We start from the raw sequence: 21025 nt of genomic DNA, 5'->3' as shown, positions 1-21025 counted from the left end.
TTATCTGGGTTTTGCAGTTACACAGCGAGTCTCCTGTCCTTACACACACCTTCGGTGGTCCTGTCTCGTGCAAGCATATCAGCGTTAATGTAGAGACAGCGGCCTGAGATATGGCACTATAGTGCCATATCAGCCAGATGGACAAATTGGTGGACTTGAACAGTGGACTGCCATCTGTGTTCACTGTTTATGCGAGGTCACTCCAATTCGCAGGGCCTGTTTCTCGTAGTTTTTTACAGACCACCCCGTTCGAGATATCTGTCGTGATTGAGCTGCCTGAATATAGCTCATTTCTGAGCTTTACTAAGCTGCTGAAAAGTAGCTCTTTCGTTCTTGCGATCACGTGCTGCAGTTGTTGCTCTATGTCCACAATTGCAAAAAAGCACCCTTTCTTCTTTAATTCCGTCATTCTACTCGCTATCTTGCATACAGAACAGAAAATGCTCTGTTTTGGACAAATTTTGAGTAGAAGCATGCAAACTTTGTAGTAATAATGATGTTGGACAAGCTTGTCACATTGGGGTGCCCAAAGATTCTTAAACAGGTCTTTTGACCGTGGTAGACCAGACAATTGAGGCCCAAGCACAGAATTGACAAGCTTCAACAACTCGTTAACAGCTGACCAAGTGAGGCCATGAGCCACAACAAACTACATAATCAATAAGATTGCATCAGCGAGTGTCGTTAAGGAACAGGGCAGTGTTTTCTGTCTGAAGTCACGGATGCATCGAGCGAGCAGCTCCGTGTCATCAAAATGCGGCACAGGCTCACTGGCGCTTCCACTTTCTCCTTCAACTGCACAGTCACTGTCCTCACTACTGCCAACACGTTCGATATTGGCGTACAGAAATAATGATTCCTCATCGAAAAGTGCGTCACTAATGCCGTTGCCAGCTTCGCTTACGCCATCCGCGGCGTCAAAGTCGTGTGGTAGACCGTTGTCATCAACAGCGCTAGAAGCTCGTGCGCTTGTCTCTTGCTGGGCATCTGTATTCAATTCAGCCGTGTCTCTGTTGCCTGCAGCATCGTCGGTTGGAAAGTCAACCGAAGGCTGAGCCGTAGAAGTGCTTGGCATAGAGGACCGCCATTGAGTGTAACAAAACGTCGAACGAGGAACAACAAAAGGCTCGTCTGCATCCACCAAATGAAGCTTGCGGGGCTTACGCTCTTTATGCTGGCTCATCATGATGAAATGACTGAAGAGTGACTGAGGGTGTGGCTGAGCAGCCGAATGAAAATTTAACACGAACGCATATCTATATACGACAACGACAACCCGGAAACAATTGCGAATGGCGACTCGATGAGCAGGTCGGCACAGTACTCAAATCCTGTGAGCTGCGAAACCACGAAGCTTGCTTTGCGCTCCATATATTCAAATTTAATGTCGCAAAGCCACAGTTAGTAAACTAGTGATAGTTTTGTTTTCTGTTGAGAAAAAATAAAGTCACAAATAACAACATTTGACTTTATTATACTAAAATTGCTTTATTACAGGGCGCTACTACTTTTAAGTGAAAAAAAAACAAGTGCAGGCATGTTTGGGTTTTAAACACAGTTGCGCAACTGTTCGAATGGATACGTTCAGTGGATCAGGTTGCCAGCATTACAAACGGAGCGACATGGTTGGCTCTACCGGGTTGTAAAAAGCAAATGGGGCCCCAGTTACAAATGTTTGTTTCTAGTGCATGCTATTTAGACAAAATGGTAGTATTGTTACTCCGGCATGAAGGTCTGTCTACCTCATGCACAAAATAAATCTGCGAGTAAGTCTAGAACAACCCTTTCACGTCATCTGGTTGGTGAGATTCGGTGTTCACAAAGCAAATAGATATCAGGTACATGGATGCAATAACACAGCTGAATTTTTCTTCGCTGCCAGAGCGTTTTCTCTTCCAGTGCATAAATTTGTTCCGAAGCTGTTTTTATTTAGGTAGTGTTATCGGAATGCACATAATTTTTGATAAACTTGTGTCATGCAGGCGCAGCAGAAAAACTGTCTTAGGTTGTCGCAAATCGCCCAAATGGTATCGGCTTGTTTCGGGCTTCTTGAAGAAATTGTCTCGCACTATTCTGCCAGCCTAGTACTTTTGATGACGTTTTAGAAATTTATTTCGCATATCAAGTACAATACATGTAAATAGGCTTTATTGACCAAGTTTACGCATTTTCTTCCTCGCAGTCAGTTACTGCACGTGTCGCAGATCGAACATAAAAAACGCATGCGCCACTTTACGTGAAGAACGCTGGGCTAACAGTGTATATTTGAGCCCATAACTCACCCGCATTTTCATAATTCATCCGGCAGTAATTATAACCTTTTCATGCGTCAAGGCCCAAAACACCAGTACTAATTTATTCAGATATTGAGGTTTTGAACATGCATGCAGTGATGCATAGTTTATTATTTTATACAAAATAGAAATAGGGAAGTAGATTAGCTGACCGTATACGCTTTATAGTAATCTCTTGGAATTTACGCGGATATACGCACCTCGACGTGTTAAGAGTGCACGGAACGAGAACGACAAAAAAGACACACATGACAGTAAGCAGCTAAGCAGCCACTGAATAAGTGACACGAGACACAACCACGTTGGAAAGGGCCCGTTATTCTCAATATGTTTATTAGTTCAATACGTCAAAGGCCTTTCTCAGTCGTCTCCGTTCCGTGTGCTGTGAAATACATTAAAATATCTTTCTACTACTGTGCGAAGGGGTTTCGGTACCACCATGTTGGGCCATTAACTTTTGTGCATCACCACTTTAAAATGAACAGCGTTATATTATATTTCGCAGACGCATACACGTGGAAACTGTTCAGTTGGGGCATTCCGTATGTTTTATCTGCATGCGTGATGTGCATCCGACACAAATAGAAGGGGCGAGGCAGGCCTGATTCATTTTCAAGGACTTCCCCAACCCCTTGGCAGGTAAACTCAAATACTGATTGGTTGACATGTGGGGGTTAAAGCACCAAGACCACCATATGATTATGAAAGATGCCGCAATGGAAGCTCCGGGAATTTCGCCCATCTGGAGGTATTTAACGTGCACCGAAATCTGAGCACACCAGCCTACAACATTTCCGCCTCTTTCGGAACTGCAGCCCCCGTAGCCGGGATTCGATCCCGCGACCTGCGGGTCAACAGCCGACTACATTAGCCCATAGACCACCGCGATGGGGCTCAACTGAAATACTGCGGCTCCCATTCGGCAAATTACTGCAACATTATTATTTTTTGGCAATAGCGCAGGGTGCAAAGAATCTGCCGTCTTTCATTTCGGAGAGGAAAAGCTTGGAATCTGTGGCGCATTCCCATGCTGGGAAAGTAGCCAAGAAGCGGGTAGCTCTAATAATGTACTGATATTGTATTGTACCTGGAAAAAATGTGAGAAATTGATTATTAGGGACAACGGGTATAAATATTAGAACAATTTTTCAGCAACAAAACAATAAAGCAATTTTGATAACAAGTAATTAAGGAGTAATAAAATGCTTCAGAGTTTGAATCTATTTGAAGCTTTAATATTTTTCTGCAAGGCGTCAGCAGCTTTCCCGTCACTGAATCCTAGGGACAATGATTTATTCGTAAATTGTTTGGTTGATGGACATCAGCAAACAAAAATAACAAGAAACTGGTCGTACCCTGAATATTCGTTTGTGTAAAATAAATGAGCATTATTATGTTCCAATTTCGGGTCGCCACCAAATCAGTGCCCTTTCTTACGATGAAGGGAGACTTGAAGCTCTGCATTGCGTATATGCTGCGTACGTACTGGGCAGCACATGGTGCTCGATTGACATGTGTCATAAATATACAACAATTCCCTCAATCAATAGGGTCCTGATATATATATATATATATATATATATATAGGTAAGGTAATAGACCGAATAGTAATGTAATTGTGAAGAAAGAAAAGCGGGTGAAAAGATAACTTGCCTTGGGCAGGAACCGAACCTGTATACAGACCTCATTATTATTCTGTAAAAATACGGAAAAACGAACGCTTACGTATGCACTTCTTTCCCTTATTAATTACGAGAGTCTCGTACTAGCAGACTTGGTTGCTTTAGGTCGTATAAGAGGGGCTATTGGTCAGCTGCCAGCTGGTAATAAGTTCACGTGCTACGTGACGCCACACAGGCTCATAAAGAGTGTGCCACACTCGCCGCCAGGGTTACTGGTGGCACTGACTGAAACTCCCACGTTTAAATTCACATATGTACCCAACAAAGTGGCTGGGAAGATAGCCGCTGTGGTGGCTCAGTGGTAGAGAATCGAATGCGTTATTCGAAGGTCGCAGGTTTGGTTTCTGCCCCGAAGGCCGGTTCTCTTTTCTTCACCCACTTTTCTTTCTTTACAGTTACGAAAATTCGGTATATATATATATATATATATATATATATATATATATATATATAATATGAAGTCTTGGTAGTCTTGGTTGCGACAGCGTTTAATTGAGGAAAGACCTCGCAAAACGAACGGGCAGAGCCAGTACACAGACGATGACGTTGAGGATGACCCAGAGTGGCAATGAGGACAAAGAGACAAGCGGATGATGGTGATTGTGATCATGCAGGGATGAGGACGATGTAAGTAACAAATGACCACACTAATTCCCCCCACTTGGAAGCGGACACCCTGGCCGCCGTAAGTCAAAGTGACGGGGAACGTCGCGTGAAAGGTTTCATGCGACAAACGTGGACAATCTCTGTGCTGCGGTAGCGGCGGTCTGTTGGGGCGACGAGTGGTGTCATACGATAATTAACCGGCGAAGTCTGTTCTAAAACAATGTATGGCCCGATGAAGCGTGGTTGGAATTTGTCACAGAGACCAGGAGTGCGAATAGGTGTCAGAAGCAGCACCTCGTCACCAGGTTGGAAAGACACAGCGCGGTGGGATTCGTCATAGGTGATCTTCCGCTCGTGCTGTCTCGCTTCAGTATTGATGCGAGCCTGATGGCGAGACTGGGCCAGGCGGGAAATGTATTCTTCGCTAGAAGACTGACATGAATTCCCATGGCTGCTAAAGAAGGAGACGTCGAGAAAGGTAGTCGGGGTGCGTCCGTACACGAGATATAACGGTGAGTAGCAAGTTGTTCGCTGAACGGCGGTGTTGTAAGCGAATGTCAGGAATGGTAAAAGAGTATCCCAGTTTTTGAGGTCGGGTTGGACGTAAACGGCTATCATGTCTGCAAGGGTTCGGTGAAATCTTTCTGTGAGACCATTTGTCTGAGGGTGGTAGCTTGAAGCTGTCTTATGAGTAGTTCCAGAAGCGCGCAGTACTTCATTTACCATTTGTGACGGGAACACTTTGCCGCGATCACTAAGCAGTACACGAGGAGCCCCATGACGCAGGATTATGGCGTGAAGAATAAAGTCTGCAACTTCCACAGCTGAGCCTGTTATAACAGAGGAAGTCTCAGCGTATCGTGTCAGGTGGTCCACGGCTGTCACTATCCATCGTTTGCCAGCAGATGTGACGGGGAGAGGCCCGTAAAGGTCAACACCTAGAACCTCGAAAGGCATTGACGGGCACGGAAGTGGCTGTAGAGGTCCAGCAGGTGCAGACGTGGGGAGTTTACAACGCTGGAATGGGTAGCAGGAACCGACGTACCGCGCTACACAAGAAGAAAGGCCAGGCCAGTAATAACGACATCGAATGCGGTCAAGAGTTTTTTTAAAACCAAGATGACCAGCAGTCAAGTCGTCGTGGAAGGCTTTGAGCACCTGAAGTCGAAGAGAGCGTGGCAGTACAGGAACCCAGCACTGACCGTCAGGGTGGTAGACGTGGTGGTAGAGAACCCCATTGTCCAGCTTAAAGTGCAGGAGTTGACGACGGAGTCGCGCGTTTGGTGGATGAGAAACTCCGAAAAGGTGGTCCATCATGCGTCTGCAGTATGAATCGGACCGCTGGTGGGAGATAAATGTTGCCTGGTCGTCCGAAAAGGGTTGCGTTATTGATGCGAGCGTATGAACTTTGGTAGATGTGGCGGTTCAGTTCTCACCAACGCTGATATGGGTAGTTGGAAGTGGGCAACGAGATAAAGCATCGGCGTCTCGATGTTTTCTGCCTGACTTGTAAGTTATGTCAAAGTCGTACTCCTGCAAGCGTAGTATCCACCGACCCAAGCGTCCGGACAAGTTCTTCAGCGTATAAAGCCAGCATAAAGCATGGTGGTCCATAACGATTGTGAAGTGACGGCCGCGAAGATAGGGACGGAACTTCTGAACTGACCAAACCACAGCCAAACACTCTTGCTCAGTTATAGTGTAGTTGTTTTCAGCAGGGGTGAGTACGCGACTGGCATATGCAACAACTTTCTCTAGGGAAGACTTGTCGCGTTGTAGAAGAACGGCTCCTATACCAAGGCTGCTAGCGTCGGTATGAAGGATAGTCGGTGCGGCTTCGTCGAAGTGGCAGAGCAGAGGTTCAGACGTGAGTGACCGCTTCAACACCTCGAATACCGTTTGACATTCTTGAGACCACAGAAAGGGGACGTTCGAAGCGAGTAGTTGGTGTAATGGAGCAGCAATAGAAGCGAAGTTCTGGATAAACCGGCGAAAATAGGAGGCGAGGCCAAGAAAACTGCGAAGCTCCTTTGGTTTTTCGGGATGCGGAAAGTGAAGGACTGCAGAAATCTTGTCAGGGTCGGGCCGGATGCCATCTTTGCTAAAGACATGTCCTAAGACCTTAATAGATTTGCTAGCGAAAGAGCATTTCTTAGTGTTTATTTGAAGCCCGGCGCCGGCAAGGCACGTCAGAACTTGATCCAGTCGTTCTAGGTGCTCAGGAAACGTTGACGAAAAGACAATAATGTCGTCTAGGTAGCAAAGGCAACTTTTCCATTTCAGACCGCGCAGCACGGTATCTATTATGCGCTCAAAAGTCGCGGGTGCGTTGCAGAGCCCGAAAGGCATCACGTTGAATTCATATAGCCCGTCGGAGGTTGCAAACGCCGTTTTCTGCTTATCGTCTTCATGCATGGGAATCTGCCAGTACCCAGAACGCAAGTCGATGCTTGAAAAGAATTCCGTGCCTTGTAGGGAATCAAGGGCGTCGTCAATGCGTGGCATAGGGTACACGTCTTTGCGTGTGATCTTATTGAGCGCCTGGTAGTCCACGCAAAAACGCACAGAGCCATCCTTTTTGCGGACCAAAACAATAGAAGACGACCAAGGGCTAGATGAAGGACGAATGACTTCCCGTTTAAGCATGTCCGCAACGTTTTCTTCTATAATTTTTCTTCAGTTAGAGACACGCGGTAGGGTCGGCGGTGTACGATAGATGTCCCAACAGTTTGAATTCGATGTGCTGTAGTATTAGTGCGGCCCAGCTTAGACGAGCAAATATCAAAAGAATTTGCATGTTTCTGTAACAATGCGAGCAGCTGCTGCCTCTGTGAATATGTCAATTCGCTGCTGATAGCGGTGGTAAAGGCGGAGTAAGAAACATGCTCACCGAGGCAAGGTTCTTTGGATGCGATGGCCTGAAGTGGCGTGACAAATACAGGCTCGAAGTCAGCAACACGGGCCACAGTAGTGCCCTGTGGCAGTAAGATCTTCTCCGGTGTAGAGTTGACAGCGGAGACAAGTGCCGAGCCATTGCAAAAACGAACGACACCAGACGGAAGAACTATACCTTTGCGAACGCAAAGTGGTGATGGTGAGACCAATACATCCCCGTGATAGATGTCGTTGGACGTAATGCTGACAATTCGCTCTTGTAGTGGCGGCAGTTTGATGTCTTTCGCAGCGACCAGACGAAGTGGCTTCTGATTGTCGTCGTCAAGTATGTAGTCGGTGTCAGCGAGGTGAACGACGCGTGGTCCACAATAAATCGCCGCGGAAGCAGATGATAGAAAACCCCACCCTAAAATTAGTTGGTGAGAGCAGCGGGACAGAACAGCAAACTGGACATGATGGCGGATGCCGTCGATGAAAACACGCACAGTACAAAACGCGGAAAGGCGAATGACGTTCCCCTGGGCAGCAACTAACGTGGGGCCATCGTAAGGCGTCATTACTTTCCTTAAATGTTCACACAAATCAGCATGTATCACAGACAATGTCGCACCTGTGTCCACCAAAGCATCGACTCGCACTCCTTCCACTTCCACAGAAACCATGTTACACGGGCCCGATGGAGGAATTTCAGTTCTAATTCCGAATGCAGTTTTTCCTCCACAAACTGCATCACTTAGTTTTCCGAATGAATATCAGAGGTGAATGAGGCGGGCCGAAGTGGAGAAGTGGAACGGCGGAAGGGCGAAGGCGAGCGGCGTCTCGTGTTTCGGCTGTTTCGTGGTGCAGTCGATGCAGGAGGAGATGGATAACGGTGCGGGCGAGACGAATAACGCCGACCTTGATAAGACGCCCCGGCGTACAAATCCCGTTTACGCACGTCATTCCGACGCTCATCTTGCTGGCGCTTTCGGCAGAAACGAGATATGTGGCCGCGATAGCCACAGTAGTAGCAGACAGGGCGAGACGAGCGCCACGGTGGGGAATAGAAGGCATTCGGGGCACCTGTAGATAGCGCGGTCAGGTGGGCCGGAGGGTCAGGGGGCACGGAATGGTAGCTCAGCGGGGGAGCGGCCGCAACTGACGTGTAGGATGGGCGCGGCAATGTCGCGTGGGCGTCGCTGGGAGGCACGGCAGCAACTTGAGGGTACGTGGATACAGGGTGAGAAGCAGGTGGCTGTACGGGCGCAGAGCCAGTCAGAGATGTAAGTTCCTCCCTGATGATGTCACGTAAGGGCATTCCCGAAGGCTGTGTAGGTCGTGGTGTAGAAGGTGTGAAGCCCATGGACCGCAATTCTTCGCGTATAATGTCCCGGATAAGGTCACGCAGATGGCCATCTGACGTGGAGTGGTGGTCGCCAATGTCCGGTTGAAGGCGAATGGAGTCCAGCGCATCAAGGCGCTGGCATGTCGTCACGGCATCAGCGATGGTAGCTGGGTTTTGCACAGCAAGTGCATTAAAGGCAACAGGCCCAATGCTTTTCAATATGTGGCGCTCTTTGTCCGATTCCGGCTTGGATTGATTGACACGCCGGCACAGTGCGAGGACATCCTCGATGTACGAAGTGTACGATTCACCGGGATGTTGTCGGCGAGTATCAAGTGTCCTCTTCGCAACGGCGGATCGAATGTCCGGGGTCCCAAAAACGTGTCGCAGCTGCTGCTGGAAGGTAGCCCAGTCGGGTAAGTCAATGACGTGGTTAAAATACCATGTCTTTGCGACTCCGGTCAGATAAAAAGGGACGTAACGCAGTTTGGCGGCTTCGTCCCACCGATTAGCGACACTTACGCGGTCTTAGTCGTCGAGCCAGTCTTCTACGTCTTCTCCACGACGACCAGCGAAGATCGGGGGTTCCCGCTGATGTCCGTGTATGTAAATAGGAGGGGCAGCTTGCGTCGGTGCGCGGTTGATGACATCACCGCCGGTAGGCTCGGTCTGGGACATGCTGCCTGTCAGTGGGCGCAATCGGCGGCCTGAACGAAGCTCCAGCGAGTAGAGCGGGCTGCGGGAGGTAAGAGGACCGAAAATCCACCTCCACCACGTATGAAGTCTTGGTAGTCTTGGTTGCGACAGCGTTTAATTGAGGAAAGACCTCGCGAAACGAACGGGCAGAGCCAGTACACAGACGATGACGATGAGGATGACCCAGAGTGGCAATGAGGACAAAGAGACAAGCGGATGATGGTGATTGTGATCATGCAGGGATGAGGACGATGTAAGTAACAAACGCCCACAATATATAAATATATATATATATATATATATATTTATATATATATATATATATATATATATATATATATATTTATATATATTTATATATTGCCGCATGTTGTTAGTCACCAACCGAAGACTTGCGCCGCTTCCTGCTCTTATGAATTATGCCACACCGACTGACAAGCAAAACGCGCCAAGCTAAACGCGCCATGCAATGCTGGCTGCACGTGTCACCACACCACACGCTGCAAAAAGAAGGCTGGCGGTTTTTCGATGGACCATCACAAGGCGAGACGCAACAGAATAAGTTGACGAGGTTTTCACTAGCGAGCTTACAACCTCTGTATATTTAGTTGACGGGCCCAAGTTCGCCATTAATAAATAGCTGTTTTAGCTTCCGGCGCTGTATTTGTTCGTTACAAACTGGTGGAGGTGCTTGGTATGATTTTAAGCCCATCTCAGGATCGGAAAAATAGCCCACAACCCCGAAGGTTGGAGCCCGCACAGTTGACTCCCGTACACCAACGCACGAGTCATCGCCTACGAGGTGAGCAGCCCGAGTTTGGTGCCCTCTTCAATTTTTTGAGACCAGTGGAGGACGTAAGTTCCAGAGCCCCTGCAATGGCCACCCAAGCGACTTCATTTCCATCTCATATTGTCATGGACCCACCCCGCTCTTCAATTCTTCGAGACCAGTGGAGGACGTAAGTTCCGGAGTGTCTGCAATGGCCACCCAAGCGACTTCATTTCCATCTCATATCGTCATGGACCCGTCCCGCATACCAGGGGTACTTCACGGGAATAATTTGGAGGATTCCGAGTGCTGACTCGACGGTCTCGAATGCGTTGCCAGACTGAACGGTGTGAACGAAGACAGAAAACTTCGCTACGTCTACGTGGCACTGCAAGATTCTGCGCGTACGTGGTTCGAAAACCACGGAGGGTCCTTATTGTCGTGGACGACTTTCGAAGAGAGTTCCTTGCTAAGTACCCAAACACGGACAGCAAAAAAGGCAGAGGCCGCTCTTCAGACGCGAAACCAACGGAACAACAAAAGCGTCGCCGTGTACATTGAAGACATGGCCCGGCTGTTCCGCCGGGCCAACCTGAACATGGCTGAGGAAAAGAAGTTGTGGCACCTGATGCATGGAGTGAAGGAGGAGCTTTTTGCAGGCCTGGTGCGTAATCCACCCCACTCTCTTGTTGAGTTCCGATCAGAGGCGACAATGATAGATAAGATCCTGCGGCAGCGCGCGCGCCTATACTACAGGGACGTAAGCGTCTCATCTGTTAGCGCAGCGTCGACAACCCTCACAAGTAACATTGACCTCTTGCGTGAAATGGTGAGGGCTGTCGTAAGCGAAGAACTTCAAAAAATACAAATGTCTCAAGCTCATCCAGCGATGTCCTCACTTGCCGACGTTGTGCGCGAAGAAGTGCGGCAAGCCGTTCTTCAACCACAACCTCAGGTACTACAGCGCGCATAACCGGAGCCTCCGGCTCAGTTGTCGTACGCGCAAGTTGTACGGCAGGACCTCGGACGCATGAATCGGACAGCTGCGACTGCTGTGATGCCTCCGACGTTTTCTCTGAGTATGCCGTTACCAATGCCAGAAGCAAGACCACGTAAGAGTATCCATGGCGCACTGTAGACCGGCGGCCCCTTTGCTACCACTGCGGAGAAGCCGGTCACCTTTACCGGGCGTGCCAGTATCGTCGAGTGGGACTGCGTGGCTTTCCAGTCAATGCGCCATGCCCACGGAACACTGAACAGCCCTACGAAATTGAAGAATACTTGTCTTGACGCGAGTACCCTCAAGACACGCAACAACGGGAGTCGCGTTCGACAGCACTGATGCACTATCGGCCGCCGAGTCCTCCTCCGTCATTAAATCTCTGAAGAGCACGATCATTTAGACTGCGGCGGGAAAAGTAGAGCCAGTGACCTGTGGAGGTGAGGCCGCTGATATACTGACAACTGAAGGCCCTCCATTGTTAGCCCGACAGGACGTTGACAGGTACGCAATGACAGACAAGTGCAGTAGTAGCGCGACGTTACCTCCAAGATACTGGTTACGATCGACGACGTCGAGGCCATTGCGCTAATAGACACTAGTGCAGACTATTCCGTTGTCAGTAATGCTCTCACAAAGAAGCTTAAGAAGGTGATGACTGAATGGACGGGACCTCAGATACGTACCGCTGGAGGGCACCTAGTTAGTCCCGTGGTGTTAAGCACCGCAAGGATAGGAATAAGAGGATTTGTGTATGTCGGCAGCTTTATTGTGCTTACTGAGTGCTCCCGGGAACTGATTATGGGCATGGACTTCTTGTTAACAAACAATGCAGTCATTGACTTGCAATAGTCACAGGTTTCGTTTTGAACGGAGAATGCCGTCGCCTTCTGTCATGCGGAGAAACCAATCGTTCTACCTCTCCGCATTGTGGACGAAGATGTATCCGTACCACCACGTTCCAGTGTGACCGTTCTTGTGAAGAGTGAAGTTCTCCGTGACTGTGACGGATTAGCGGACGGAAACATCGGACTGCTACTAGAAAAAGGACTATGCGTGACAAGAGGCCTGGTGAGCCTTCGTGATGAATGTGCGTATGTCCTATTAACTAACTTTCAAAATGAGCTGCAGCATGTTGCGAAGGGAACAACCGTTGCATCGCTGCATGAGTACGTGCAAGTCTCAGATGTTTGCACTCTTGATAAAGCTTCAGAGACAGTAGATAACGTACTCCTATCAGCAGACATTGACTGAGAGCTCTCGTCATCTCAGAAGCAACAGATTGCTGACCTCATCAGAGAGTTCGCCGAGTGCTTCTCCACTTTGTCGATAGTCGGACGTACTCCTGTCGCAAAGCACCGTATCGTGGTCGAAGAACACGTGAGACCTGTGCATCAGCGCCCATACCGAGTAGCGCCAAAAGAAAGGGAAGCCATCAAGAACCAAGTGCAGGAAATGCTCAAAGATGATGTAATCCAGCCATCCAACAGTCCGTGGGCATCACCGGTAGTGCTAGTCAAAAAGAAAGACAACACTCTGCGATTTTTTGTTGACTACAGAAAGCTGAATCAAGCCACAAAGCGTGATGTTTACCCACTTCCACGAATCGATGATGCCTTGCTTAAGTTGCGCAATGCTCACTTCTTTCATCATTGGACTTCAAAAGTGGATATTGGCAGATCGTGGTGGACGAACGAGATCGCGAGAAAACGGCGTTTGTGACCACAGACAGACCATACGAGTTCAAAGTGCTCCCTTTTGGATTGTGATCTGCTCCCGCTACCTTCCAGAGGATGATGGACACTGTGCTCTCCGGACCCAAGTGGCAATAGTGCCTCGTCTACCTCGACGATGTAGTGGTTTTTTCTTCTACCTTCGAGCAGCACATCCACCGACAGAGAATGGTACTGGATGCCTTTCGCGTGGCGGCACCGGCCATCAAACCGGAAAAGTGTCACTTTGGATTTCGTCAGCTTCGGTTCCTCGGGCACATAGTTAGTGCAGAAGGCGTCCGCCCAGTCCCGGAAAAGATTGCAGCAGTTGAAGACTTTCCGAAACCGCAAGATAAAAGAGCCGTCAGATGATTCCTGGGACTATGTTCGTACTACAGACGCTTTGTTGAAAACTTTGCTAAGGTCGCTGAGCTTTTACACGGCTAACGAAAGAAAGTGTACCATTCTTAGGCGGGAAGAACAAGAAGCGGCTTTCTCAGAGTTGTGACGCCGTTTGCAGTCTCCTCCAATACTTGCCCATTTTGATGAAGAGGCCGATACAGACATATATACCGACGCGAGTAACGTTGGTCTCGGTGCCATTCTTGTTCAGTGGCAGAATTGAGAAGAAAAGGTCATTGCTTACGCGAGCCACACTCTATAGAATGCTGAGTACAATTACTGAGTGACAGAGAAAGAGTGTCTCGCAAATATATGGGCCATCAGCAAGTTTCGTCCATACATCTACGGCAGACCGTTTCGAGCAATCAGCGATCATCATTCATTGTGTTGGCTGGCAAATATCAAGGACCCATCAGGAAGACTTGCTAGATGGAGCCTGCATCTGCAGGAACATGACTTCACTGTGTTCTACAAGTCCGGTCTCAAGCACAATGACGAGGATTGCCTTTCTCGTGCACCTGTTGAGTCTCCATCATCTGACCACGAACAAGGCATCCCATTTCTTGAGTTCTGAATGTGTCGGAGATAGCTCGTCTTCAGCGAATGGACCCGGAACTACGCCCGCTCATCCAATACTTGGAGGGTCACCAACTTAAGGTACCACGAGTTTTAGTCCGTGGTTTGACATCTTATGTCCTCCGGAATGACGTCCTATTGAAACGCAACTTCGGAAACAGCAGCGAGACGTTTCTGCTTGTTGCACCATCATCACTGCGAGCAGAAATCTTAAAAGCATGTCATGACGGCCCATCGGCTGGCCATTAGGGTAGTAGTCGCACTTTGGCCGGAATTCGCCGGAAGTATCATTGGCCAAAATTAAGCGATTCGGTGCACCATTATGTTAAGCCATGCCGCGATTGCCAAAGACGCAAAATACCACCATTGAAACCAGCGGGTCTTTTGCAACCAATATTGACACCAAAAGGGCCAATTCAGCAAGTGGAAATGGATTTGCTTGGTACATTTCCTCTCTCCATCCGGAAAGCGCTGAACTGTAGTAGCAAAAGACTACATGACTCGTTATGCTGAAACATCACCTCTCGCGAAAGGAACGGTGAACAAAGTAGCCCAGTTTTTGGTCACTCAGATTGTACTACGACATGACGCACCACAGGCTGTCATTACAGACAAAGGAACAGCATTTTCTGCCCATTTGACGCAGTCTGTTATGAAGCTCATCCACACCGACCATAGAAGGACTACAGCATACCATCCGCAAACAAACGAATTAACCAAAAGACTCAATAGAACTCTCGCCGACATGATCTCGATGTATGTGGACGTTGAGCACCAGACATGGGACAGTATTTTGCCTTATGCTACATTTGCGTACAATACCGCAGTACAAGAAACGACACACTTTAGGACATTTCAACTTGTTTATGGTCGGACGGTCACAATGACATTAGACGCGATGTTACCTGTCAATGATTCGAATAAGAGTGACCCACACATCAGCGACTATATAGAAAGGGCAGAAGAGGAACGGCAATTGGCAAGACATTGTATCATTTTGAAGTATGGCTCCAACGCAAGTTGCTATAATCTGAAGTGGAGAGACGTACAGTACAACACCGGAGACAAAGCATGGGTGTGGACGCATATACACGCACCTGGCTTATCGAAAAAACTGATGCAGCGCCTTTCGGCCCTTACAAAGTACTTCGCCGGTTGGGCACGATAAACTACGAAGTAATTCCTGAAGGGCAAGTGTGCTCAGCCCGACGCAGCAATCGCCCAGAAGTCGTACATATAGTACGAATGAAACCGTACTACGAAAGGCACTGAACTAGACAACTGATAAATGTACTCAAACATCAGATAAGTACTCCTTTACAAAACTGTTCGACGTCAGCGTACGCATCGGGACGATGCGTTTCGGGAGGGGGACTAATGCCGCATGTTGTTAGGCACCTACCGAAGTCTTGCGCCGCTTCCTGCTCTTATGAATTCCGCCACACCTAGTAACAAGCCAAACGATCCAAGCTAAGCGCGCCATGCTACGCTGGCTGCACGTGTCACCACATTACGCACTGGAAAAGAAGGCTGGTGGTTTGTCGAAGGAGCAGCACGAGGCGAGACGTAAGAGAAGAAGTTGACGATGTTTTTCTTAGCGAGCTTACAACCTTTGTGTATTTATTTGACAAACGTAAGTTCGCCATTAATATAAATAGCTGTTTTAGCTTCCGGCGCTGTATTTTTTCGTTACAATATATATATTGTCATGACCAAGAAAGACGCTGGTGCTTCGGCGCGCGAGTAGCTAGAACAAAGACGAGAAGAACGAAGGCAGAATAATAACAGCTGGCCCAGGATCGGGTGTTGTCTCTTGTTCTCTGTCTAGTACATCACAATGGCGCAGTCCGACAAGTGAACCCTCTGCAGAAAGCCACCTGTTCGTGTCTTCATGGTTCATCGGCAGCGCGGGCTTCTCAATCAAGGAACGCCGTTCACGCTTCCTTGGCGGTGGGGTCTCACCCGCCGCTTCAGCCACCCTTCAGACCACCTGTGGACGGCGTCCAGGCCTCCCCTGTGGTTCTAGGCCGTGACCCAATTGAAACCCTGCCACCGTTTCACGGCAGGGATCTGCACCGGCTCCTGTCCCTTGGGAATGCCGCTCACGTTTCCCATGGCCTACATTCCCGTTGCGGTACTCTTTCAACAAACGAGCCGCCACGGAACGCTGTCCAGGCTTCCCTGCTCGTCGACCTCACCGTGGTGAGTGCTGCAATTGCTAATTACTCAAAGACCGCGATCACTGACTATTCGGGCTTAACGTCCGACAGCACCGCGGACCGGCGGCGTACCATCGCACTACTCCGCGTCGAGACTAACGAACTGACAGCGTTGATCGCCGAGCGAGCTCCTACAATGTTGCCAGCATTGTGTGACTTTAACGCAGTGTTGGATGTAGCTGTCTCATACGACCTTGAGGCAAGCACACCGGAAAAACGCAGGCAGCTTCGGTCTTTTCTCATCGAGCTCTCACACCAGCTCGACTGCTTCGCGTTGGTGATATCTGCGTTGCCACCTGTCACCCCACAATCACCAGCCATCTGGACACTACCGGAATTCGACAGGGTCCGGAACGACGCCGACAGCTGCGTGGCAACCGTCAACGCGCTAGGAATGCGCGAGGCCTTGCAGAGAATCAGACATGGTATGTGGCCATAGACCGTCTTCGGGAAGGTGCAGCGGCGTGGCACCGGTATGAAGGCTGGAAGCAGCAGTCATGGGCGGAGTGGAGCTGCAAGCTCATAGCTGCTTTTGGTCGTAATCCTTACCACCTCTCCACCACCACCCCGTCCAACCTGGCCGGTATCGAGGAGCAAGTTCCAGAGGCTTTCTACCTCGAGGCTGCAGCTGTGCGCTGCAGCTTACCACACGAGAAGTTAGACACTTTGTCGATACGCGAAGCAAGTTCACTGCGGCGAGAGGCTGCTACCAAAGTTGGACCTCTTGAAGGGCGTTGCTCCAACGAAACAGCCACAGAGAATCATTTCGACTGTGGTGAATTGCCCTTCACCGACGCACTCCCATTCGCACACCGAGCTGAAGTGGAGCAACACCTCGAAGGTTCTTCGGAGCCCTCAAGCCGCGTGGCAGAAAGCTTCTCCGCCTGTCCTACGATTGACGTCAGATGCAGGTGCGACACGCCACTGCTGCTCTCAGTACCCGCGCCGGTACGCGACGCCATCATGTCAGTGGAAGAGGCTGATACCAGTTCTCATACAGCTCAGTTAGGGAAGCCAGCCCCGATATCACCCTTACTGAGGCAAGTGGAGGCAACAGCATCGCCTATGCTTGAACCAGCTACGGTCATGGCGCTGGTAGAGCCCAAGGTAACCACTGCTGGTCTCACTGACCAAGATCATGAGGAGAAAATTGGCGCTCAAGATGCAGACAGCAGCCAATACGATGACAGCTTCACAAAATGTCCTGCCGCAGATGACAAAAGTTGCCGTAAATTATGTTCTCTGCCACACATATAAGAAGTTGCGTACCCATTCTCGACACAAGCCAAGGTATCCAGCGCGTCTTTTGGGATACCCTTTCGGCTACCCTCATCCGGAGTTCAACGTCTGCCGCTGATTTTGCGGCCCGTCCGAAGCGCGCTGAAAGGTGCATGTTTAGCTGCTTCCCACAGAGAGTCTCTGCATTGCCGAAACCGACCACAACGATGCAGCCAGTCTCGATCACCCTATAGACTTGTGGAAGACTCTGGCACCCAGGTTCAGCGTGGCCAAGTTCGACCTCCGAGATGCAGCCAGTATATCAACCGCCAGATCTACCTTTGGGAAACCGGGACCAATATGAACAATCTCTGCGGCTGACAGGGAAGTAGGAAGATACTGGTGTCACCCACTGCACTGATAATTGATGCAGCTGATAAAATAAGGTGCCATGGTCTCGAATAAGCTGCATGAGACCAGTGTATATATGTGTACGTAGACTGGGCCGAAAACCACAAAGTAAGACGCGGAAGGCACTTGCACATGCACACGCACGCACACACAAATACACACACACACAAACACACACACACACACACACACACACACGCACGCACGCACGCACCACACCACAGTAGTGCAAGCAGTAACCTGTAGCGTAAGGTTGAACCAAACAACGCCGCAGCAAAAACAATTAGGCCCATATGTTAACATCTGCCTTTATTATAGAAAAAATAATAGTCTGACAAACAGGACTCTGATGGCATTCTGCAACATTTTTAAATATCTCACGTGACCAAGTTTTTTCTCTCTGTACTAGAAGTTCATTGTTTTCAATACAATTATTCTCCACAACTTTGAAAAAAACTTTTGCGCTAGTCGGGCGAACGACTGAGAGGTATCACATTGATTAACACCTATACAATACAAAACAGCACGCAGAAAGAGTAAGCGAGCTTTTGGAGTCACATTTACAACCTATTACATCTCGCAGTATATATTTCGACATCAAAAAAGAGAACATTCGACAAGGTAGTGTAATTGGGGTTGTATTATTGTAATGTCAGTGTTGGTATACTTCTGACTGCAAAACCACAGCTCGTCACTGCTGCTTGCACAATCATCTTGAGCTGCTGAGATGACTACTGCCTTCGAGAGAAGTGAGGCAAAGCTGTTCTTTCTGTACAGGAAATTCAATCCTGGAAACCTAAAATAAATACCTAAGGAACAATGACCGAAATTTCACAACTAGTGCAACATACAGTACGCACCCTGCATAAGAAATTGCTTTCTTATGTGTGAGTATAAATTGAGTGCATAGCAAGCATATTCCGTGGCATCGGGCTCCACTGCAGTGAGAAATGCTAGAAAAGGTATGCTGAGCAATAAACACTATAAAAAGTGCGCTGTGGCAGAATGATACCTTTCGTGCCATAGATATGAGCTTTTCTTTACCCTTTCAGCTTGCTCTCGCAGGCAAATAAAAAGGTGCTGCTCCAAGTTGATACTGTTCCATTAGCTGCATGCATCGACCAATTTAAGTGAATGTCAAGTTCTATGCTTAAGTATGCATCAACACAGCTGCATGTGTATTTCTGCAGATCTACCATGCTACTCATTCGATTAGTTTATTAAAAGGAATACAGTACGACGCGCAACAACATATATATATTTTATCTGTATTGCACAAAAGCACAACGCCACTGATCATAGATGACGGTATGCGCACTGAGAAGGTATTCAGTTCAGGTAACTTGTAAAATTAAGTACTGTACAGTTACGTATTAAAATGCGAACGATACTAGTGTTATTAATTTGACTCACATTTGCACAAATACGTAATGAAAGAATTGGATATTGGGTCATTCCACGTCTAACATCCCAGGCACTTTGGCGACCACCTCAAATATATTCGAAAAAAATCGCGCTGTTTTTACTGCATTAAAAAGGTAACTGCTAGAATATTTCGCCCACAAATAATTTTTCGGTCACTTGGCTGCCTCCTGAACTTCCCGCAATCTCGTCTGGATGTTTGTGAAAAAAGTTATTTCATAAGTATCTCTTCTTCCATGCCAAATTTGGTCTACAAGTCACGTGAAGGGCTTGCGTGAAGTGTTTGAAGCTCAGTAATATTACATTTTTTCGACCACATACGCCTCAAATAAATTAGCCGAAATGTTTTATATCTGCATTTTTCTATATCGATACTGAAGTTTGAATGAATATATGAGGAGTGAATACTTAATCCACATAAGGTATATTTGGAGGAAAAAAGATTTTAGACCTCTCAAGCTGTCAAACTTTACGAGAAAAAATCGCAAATTGCACAAAATAGTTGTTTTGTCTATAATGAGACGCAAAATGCACCTTATGGTGGTTGAATTAAAATAGACTTTGTACCTTAATCGAAAAAATAGACAGTTCTTTTCATGTGCCAAATTTTGTCATAGCAATTTATGTTTTGAGAAAAAGATCACAGCATACCCACGGAGTGAATGATGATGAGTGAAGCGTAGCGTTCGTTCGTCCGGACGCACAAACAGATGGACAGACAGTCTGATGCCAGTATGCACGGACAGAAAGACGGACAGACTCACGGACAGACCGACACACGGAAGCCTGGACGGATGGATGCACAGACGAACGGACGAAAGTACAAAAGTACGGACGAACAATTTGCCCCAAGAATCATCATTTTGTCCGTGTATATGCTATGAAAACCACTAACGCTATCTATTGTGCAACTCATCAATTGGCTACATAATACTTGTACGACTACAGAGGAGGGGACGACCCACGGCTTCAGGAGCTTTACCCCTAAATGATTTTTGAAGTTTCAAGTTCCCCATTTGCCATATGGTCATACGGCAGCCGACGCCTCGAAGTTCCCCATTGCCGCTGATGGAAAAATTCAAAAATTATTTTATTCCTTGAAATAGAAATTGTAATGATGAAACTTGTCCCATACAAAGAACTGTTTCTGTGCTTTTAATTTAGGTAAAAGGTGATTTTTAATTGGACCACCGCATGGTGCAAATTGCGTCTGAATACGGACAAAAATGACAATTTTGTGAAATGAGTGACCTTTTCTCGTAGAGGTTAACAGCTTAAGATGTCTAAAAATAATTTTTCATCAAAATATCTTTTCTGTGAAGCAAGTAGTCACAGCTCAGATATTCATACAAAGTAGAGTATTGCAATGAGAAAATGCAAACATAACACACTTTGGCGAAGTTCGTGCAGACGTAAGTGACCGAAAATTTGTAATAATATTGCCGAGTTTCAAACGCCTTACATAAGCCCCGTTACCTAACATGTACCAAACTTGGTATAAAAAAAAGAGCGGTACATGTAAAATATTTTTTTTTCACAAACAACATTCTGGTAAATTTGAAAGGCAACCACGTGACCAAAAACTTTTTTCTCCGAAATATTCAAGCAGCTCACTGTTTTCAGTGCGTCAAATCAGCACAATTTTTTTTCAAACACATTTGCCATAGCCGCAAAATTGGCTGGTAAAATTCGAATAAAGTGACCCTGTTACCTTCACTCAATGACCATTGCATACTGCTCAATTAGGGCCATTCGTTTCAATCATGCTGGCAGGCTGAGAAAGCATAAATCCTTCCCGA

Source organism: Rhipicephalus microplus, chromosome X, assembly GCF_043290135.1.
Source record: "Rhipicephalus microplus isolate Deutch F79 chromosome X, USDA_Rmic, whole genome shotgun sequence".
Classification (NCBI taxonomy): Eukaryota; Metazoa; Arthropoda; class Arachnida; order Ixodida; family Ixodidae; genus Rhipicephalus; species Rhipicephalus microplus.
The sequence above is the reverse complement of the archived record's forward strand: the minus strand, read 5'-3'. Positions refer to the sequence as shown.